Here is a 7,991-nt window from a genome sequence, read left to right as displayed (position 1 = left end):
TTGGTGGGAGTTGGGATTGCCACCTACCACTTGCGGAGTTTGCCTACAACAACAGCTACCATTCCAGTATTGGCGCTCCACCTTTCAAGCTGTTATATGGGCAGAAATGTAGGACCCCAGTTTGTTGGGGAAAGGTTGGGCACAGGGTGATGGGTCGGACGGAGGTAGTTCTGCAAACTACCAAGATGATACATCAGATTAGACAGCGACTGCAGACCACTCAGAGCCGGCAGAAGAGTTATGCGCACCGGCGCCAATCTAAGCTGGAATTTCAGGTGGGTGACATGGTTCTCCAGAATGTCTCGCCCTGGAAGGGTGTGATCCGTTTCAGGAAGAGGGGAAAGTTGGGTCCCAGCTATATTGGGCCGTTCAGGATTGTTGCCAGGGTGGGCAAGGTGGCTTATAGTTTGGAGCTCCCGGAAGAGCTTAGTAGGATCCACAACACATTCCATGTTTCCCAATTGCAAAAGTGTATTATGGATCAGGAGGCAGTGGCGTCGTTGGATGATATACAGGTCAATGAGCGTTTGAACTATATGGAGAGGCCAGTGGTGATACTGGGAAGGAAGAAGAAGATTCTGCGGAACAATAAAATACCTTTGGTAAAGGTACAATGGGAACATCGGAAGGGATCCGAGTGGACGTGGGAGTCAGAGGCGGAAATGCGCGAGCACTATCCGACACTGTTTATCCCAGCGGACTTCGAAGACGAAGTCTAGTTCAAGTGTGGGAGAGTTGTAACGCCCGAATCGCAGGGAATAATTTAAATAAATGTTTTCGGATTTTGGCCCTACTCGGCGAGTCTTTTTTTGGACTCGGCGGGTAGGAGCTGGAAAGTGAAACCCTAATTCCCGGGGTTTGCACCCCTATTTAAAGAAGCTCAAGCCTCTTTCAATTCCCTTACAGCCTCCTTTTCTCCTCTAACTTGTGTGTGTGTGTGTGCCCTTCGTGAGTGAAGCTTGAGAGAAGATTTTGGTGAAAAGTGTGGTGAATCAAGTGGTTTAGGCAAGGAGTTGGGAAGAGATTCGACTTCTTCTTCTGTGGACATCTCTTGGGAAGGTAATTAACCATTTCCCCTCAGTTATTTCGGTTAGACCTCACCTTTGTATGAGTTCTAGGGTTTTAGAAAAGGGGATCATGTTGGTATGGCAATATGTGGGCTAGATCTGAAGTTGTAACTTTAGATCTGGACCCTCTTTGTATTATTCAAACATAAAGTCCCAGCCTTAGTCGAGTTTAAGGTCCCCTTAGTCCATGATGGCATGGACATTGGTACGGATTGTAGACAGATTATCTATATGTCTTGGTTTCATCTAACGGAAATGATGTTAGGGTAAACTGATTATTTTCTTTTCACCTTGGTATCGATTTGGCGGTATTGCTATACCCTAAGTATAAAAATGGCAACAATTCAATGCCAGAATTAACACTTAATGTTAGAAAGGAATGTAATATGTAAAATGTCTATTTAAAATATGTTTTACATAATTAATGTATTTGATGAAAATGTGATAAATGTTCTGGGTCACTAACACACGTATCTTACAAGACATTATTTTCTTATGCACCTCATTTTAATGTCATGTATCCTAGGTTGTACTCAAGGACAAAAGATGATAAATGGAAGTTAAAAGTCAACGAATGGAAAATGGAGTGGTGCTTGTCATGATCCTTATTAATTGTATTTGCTTGGCATGGTTGTATTTGTTGGATTAGATGTCTAATCCTATAACTATTATTGGTATGTACTTGACTCAAGAGTAGCATGGTCCATTTGGGTTGCATATCATCAGGACAATTTGTTAGGATGGACTCTTGAGAGAAGGTTATATATATGATTTATTAATATATTATAACTACTAATATATTTATATGAAATCATATGGTTTTAAATAGTATTGATCAAGAATTAATTTGAAATTGATTTAGTGATCAAAAAGAGACTAATTAAATATATGGGGACTAATTATGTTAATTAGTTATATTTATATGTGTTGGGGTTATGATCAATGTTGGACCAAGTTTATGTATGGATACATAAAGAGTTGAGCCATATGAACCATGGATCATAAAACCCATGGGTATGGGTTTGGGTTTTACCCATGACTCTTAGAATTCAACACTTATAAATACATATATGATGACCTAAAAACCACCAGCCCTAGTGTGTGGGTGCATGTTCTTGGATTTCATGAAGGTTTTAGAGTGCATGGAGATTCTCTCTCAAGCCCTACCTTTGTCCTTGATGGTTTGTGATTCCACTTGAGGCTTCCATACTATTGGGGCTAGGCTCTTAAGGCCAAATGCATCAAGACTTCCAGCGATATGAAAGGTATGTTACACTAACTAGTATCTTGTGTAGTTTACAACTTTGTTTGCTAGTTATAGGCTTAATACCTTCAAAACACCTTTGCACGTATAATTAATGAAAACATACGTCCAAGGTATTTAGGGTTTCATGAACACCTTAGGAGTGTTAGAATGCTCAAAACCCAACAGTGGTATCAGAGCCCAGGCTTGTTTTTCAATTATACTTGATGCAAATTGCTGAAAAATAATGAAAAACTCGATTTTCTGCTGTTCTGGAGAGTGGACTCGCCGAGTCCACTGATGGACTCGCCGAGTCCATGCACAAATTCATCCAACTCGTCGAGTTGGTTCATGCACTCGACGTGTTGGACCCCCAGACAACATATATTCGAGGTTTTTTGGCTGGAATTGGACTAGGAACATTACCCTAAGTTGTTTTTAAACTTGTAAACTTGTTTTTGATGTGGTAATGTTCTTATTAATCCAATTTCAAAGATAATTGTCAATAGATTCATGTTTTGTATTATTTTAATGGTTAGGCTAATTACATGAAGAAGTCTGATATGAATTATCTTCTTCTTGTGAGTTTGCTTAGATTATTAGAAAAGTTATGTGATAATGTGTTTTCAATCCAAATTGATCTCAAAGTAGTTCATAAAATGTGTTTTTGTAACTTGTCCACAAGTTATATGAAAATTCACATTTGTCATTTTTAAAACTCATAAAATTGCCATAGTTTATAAAATGAAGAGTCTTTTGTCATATAGAGTTTTATGAACTCCATAACTTGTCCTCAAGTTATGGATGTTCAAGAGTCTCTTCATTAAAGTTTTTTAAAACCTTAATTAAAATCATAAGTTATGATAATCTAAGAGTTTTAAAAAGTTTCAAAACATGCCCTCAAGTTTTGGAATTTGCAAAGTTACCTCCCCATGTATACTTTAATTTCAAATCAAACCCTAGAATTTTAATAGTTTAAAATTCAAACCTTTTGCTATTATAATATTAAAAGTTAATGATTATATATATACATATATATATATATACACACATATATATATATATATATATATATATATATATATATATATATATATATATAAGAGTAAAGTCACTCTTACCGTTAGTAGGCCTCATTCACGAAGCCAGTCTATAAGGGGGTATAAGGTTACTGCCTATAAAATGACAGTTTAATGGGTGTCCACTCTCACCCACCGCTTCGTTGACTGATGGAGGGTCGTTAGCCGAACAGGTAGGATAGGACTCTAATTCTCCTTTCATAAAAAGTATAATGATAAATACTAAGTAACCAAACTCTTATAAATTCCCAATATTAGTTACTTAGGAAAATGTGAAATGGTGCTAACCCATGAAATTACACTTTGCACCCTTGTTAAGTCGTTAGTGGAGCGTGTGTGGCTAACCGGCACACTAACATGGGACTGACAGTGTGTGGCAAAGGGTGACTTAAGTTTTATCATAGATCGGTGGAGCGCGTGTGGTTAACTGACACATCGATTGGGTGATAAAATTAAGGGTACCAAGTCAATTTGCATGGTTATTCACACCTTGTTTGTGATCCTCGACATCCTAGTCACAAACTTGAGAGGGCACAATCAAGATTTAAACATGCCATTGAAAGTTCAATGAATCTCAAAAGATCAAGGAGTTTCAAATCCAATTAAAACTTAATAATTTATTTTGTTTTTCATGGTGGAAATTGGTAAAATGTCAATTACCTACCTTCAAATATTTTGTACCTTGGATTACGGCATCCCTATTCCACATTATAAAATAGTTTGTTTGGTCCTAACCTTAATATTTCATATTGGGTGTTATGTGAAGGACTTAAATAACCTGAATCTTGAATTTCTCCCTCATAGATGTCTAAGTTCAGACAACTATGGTCTTTCTCATCCTTTTGGATAGTTCTTGCCATTTACCACCTCTTCCAATAATTCTCCCTGACCCACAAGTTCAGGGTCACTCAATCCCTATTTGGCAAGCAAAGTCTATATGTGCTTACATCTTGGAAGATTAAGTCACATATTGGCAAGTCGGGAGAGTTGGGTGTCAAAGTCTTAAGGAAGTTGACTATTGACTGGGTTCTTCAATAACTTTCTAAGTCACATAGTGAGATCTTTAAGGACTACTATGTAACAGGCTATGACATGACCTTTAATGATCTTACCTATTTGCTTGATGCTGCTGAATCAACAATGATTTGGAGCACTTGTAAAGAAAATTTGATTGGAAGATATACTTCCCATGCTGCCATGGACATTGGTAATGGTAACATTAAAAGTCCAGAAAAGCTTTCTCTTCCCAATGGAAAGGGATCGGCCATGGTCAAGTCATTTAAACTAATGGTAAAGAGAACGGCTAATTCCGAGATAGTCTCATACACCATTTCCAAAGAGTCCATATGTTTCTATTGCCAAGAGAGGGGCATTGGTTGCGAAGCTGTCCATTTTACCTAAAAGATCATTAGGATGGTAAAGTAAAAAAGGTTTGACTTTACTTCAGGTAAATTCCACTATCTAACTCTATTAAGTTCTTATTTGTAGATTCTCGATACATGATGTAATGTAATTGCATTTTGATGTTTTGGAAGAAACAAAGGAAAAAAGGGCTATGTTGATTCTGATCGCGAAGATGGATTTCAATCACATGGTTCGGTGATCAGAATTTTGAGCTGCTGCATAAAGAGTTATGATAGATTGCTTAGGAATAGATAACAACATGTTTTTCATATGTATTTGCATTGTAAGGACAAGTTTTACCACAAGTTTTAAAATAAATGAAAAGTTTTGATTTTATTTATTTTAAGTATCCATACAATGGCATTTGTGAAAAATTGTCGTTTATATGATTTCATTGACAACAATATTGGAAAATGGATTTGATTCTTTCATTTGTGGTTGTGTCATAATTTACCAAATAAGAAAAGATTCTCATCACCCAAGTTTCAGTTGGATAAAAACTTGGAATCATGCAAGTTGTATTGTATGATGAATGAGAATTTTCGTCTTTTGTAAATTAAGATTAATTCCTTGTTCACATGTACATGTGAGTCAAGTGAAGGACTAAAAGATCAGGTATATTAGGTTGTGCACTGGTCAGGTCCACCACAAAGGCTAATAAAGTTATTCATTATGATTTACTAAAGTTTAGTAAATATGGTTATACTTACAAGTTTAAGTGTAATTCTGAAACATTGGAAAGGTTTCAATGATTGGCAGAATGAATAAGAAGAATCAAATTAGGCAGAAAGATAAAAGTTTCTCCAATCTGAAGAGATGGGAGAGTACATGAGTATCTTGCTTTATGATTATCTTAGTAATTATAAAACCATATCACAATTGATCCTCTAAAGACACCTTAGTGCATTTGTTTGGCTAAGGAGAGGAATCGTGAAGTGTGGAAATGGTCAAATCAAAAGATAAATCATACGTCGTTCCAAGACAAGCCTTAGAGTCATACTCTAAGATTGTAACTTGAGTGACATAATTTTAAGAAAGGTTTATAACACTTGTCAAATGTAAGAGTAAAATGTTTCTTACTCTTGTACATTTGAAATTGGTAAGTTGTGATGTTTTGGATAAACCAGAGACAAACTAAGACCAATTGTGAGAAGTGTTTATCTTGATAAGAATCCACACTAACTCTTGAATATTTGTTTTCTCAAGGAATGGTTGTTGACAATAGAATCTCATATGTCAAGAGGACAGTGGGAGTCTTAAAGATCTTGGAAAAGTTTCAAGAACTAATCAAGAATAAAACCTATTGTTTAATCGCTAACACACAACTTGAGGTTCGTAACCCATTGTGTTGACATATTTATGTGTATGTGCCCATTCCAGTTTAATTTGACTATGCTTGTAAGTTCTATAAGTTCTCAATTGTTTGCATAACAACCTGGAAGCAATGGTAGGAACTTGTGCTGCCGGGTGGCAAGAAAATGAGATTAGGCAAGTTCAGTCCATATGAGTTTAGATTTGTCACTAACCTTGTCTTGTGATTATGGTTATGACAAATTCACATGGATAGGAACACATACACCATAAAATCTAAGTGTCATAAGGTTTCTCTCCGATTCATGAAAATGATGGTGAGAAAACACTGTCACTAAGTAGATTGGAAGTAGATATCAATTGTGACATTTGCATTCTCAAAGTCGTTAGTAGAGCTCGTGTGGTTAACCGACACACTAACATAGACTTGTAAGAAAGGGCAAAGGTCTAAGAAATTGAGACTATGATTACGACATCCCTTTTCGTAGTTCTGAAATTGTTTAAACACACATGTGTGATATCTAAGGAAAGGTGTATGATTTCGATAAAGTCTTATCAAAGCATCTCGTATTAGAAAACTGAACTTTGGTAAAAAAAAATTCAATAAAGTATTGATTTCTAGAAGTTCAGCTGATTTCTGGGAACATGTCAAAGCTAGTGGGAGCATAAAGTGTTATGATAGTTAAATTATAATTATCATGTTAGTGGGAGCATGATTATTATGTTATATGTTGTAGGTTAGCAATGTTAATTATAGAAAACAAAAGTTTCAATTCTCTTTGAAAAGTAGTTTTGCTATAATTAAAGGAGAGGATTTTATACTTCATTCCAATTCTACAAGCTTAGATTGAGATTTTAATCAACTTTAGTCAAAGATATATATGAATGTTATGTTGGAATATTTCAACATAAGGAAATTATACATATGTTGCGTTCTCAAAATTCGATTATGATTACGACATCCCTCTTCATAGTTCGAATTGTGATAACATGGCAAATAATTTTTTTTTAGCATTAATCGTGTCCCATATGCTTCGGGTATAGGATCGATTACATATGCTATAATATTTATCCATTCTAAACTTTCCAAATGCTTATGGCATTAAGATGGAAATGGAATAGAACCGGATATGAATAAAATGATTAAACAATTGTTGAGGACAATCTGAGGCTTACCAAATATTGCTTGCTCGTGGACAATTGGAAGTATAATGTAAACTTTGGAAAGGACCATATTGACATATTCTGAAAAGAGGCAACTCTTGTTCAGAAGCGATAGTCAAAACAGTAATATGGAATTGTTTCCATAGGTGGAAGTTATTATGTGAATATATGTAAGATTAGAAAACTTAATTCAAAGAAGGATGTTCAAAGGAATGTACTTTGAATATGAGACTTCGTTTCCATGGAATTGATCTCCATTGGAATACTTTGTAATGTTTTTTGCCAAGTCTTTGTGACTTTTGTGCATAGTCATTACAAGAGAATCATTGCATATAAGTTTAGAATCTAACAGATTATAGTAAATTGCGAGAGTTTGGTATTCTTACATTTACAAAAGGGATTGGGATTGTGAAATGAGCATCATTGGAGTCGTGTTCAATTGATCTATTTCACAAAAGGGCGGGCCATGGGTAAACATAGTGTGCATGCTTGGAGCATGGCATGACTATTATTTTAATTCAAGTATTAAGTTGATAATTCGAAACATTACATGAATAATGAGTAATCAATATGGTGCTTACATAAAAGGTGTTTTTTATTTACTCTCAAAGTGTTGGGGCCATATAGGATTTGTATTATTCTTGTGTTTCACTTGCATATTTTGACTTCCAGAATAATTATTATATTCAAACTCTCCACAGCCGGTCGTACGTTGGAAGTAGG

This window comes from Lactuca serriola, chromosome 3 (assembly GCF_051521515.1).
Source record: "Lactuca serriola cultivar US96UC23 chromosome 3, Lser_US96UC23_V15, whole genome shotgun sequence".
NCBI lineage: Eukaryota > Viridiplantae > Streptophyta > Magnoliopsida > Asterales > Asteraceae > Lactuca > Lactuca serriola.
This window is presented reverse-complemented; position numbering follows the sequence as displayed.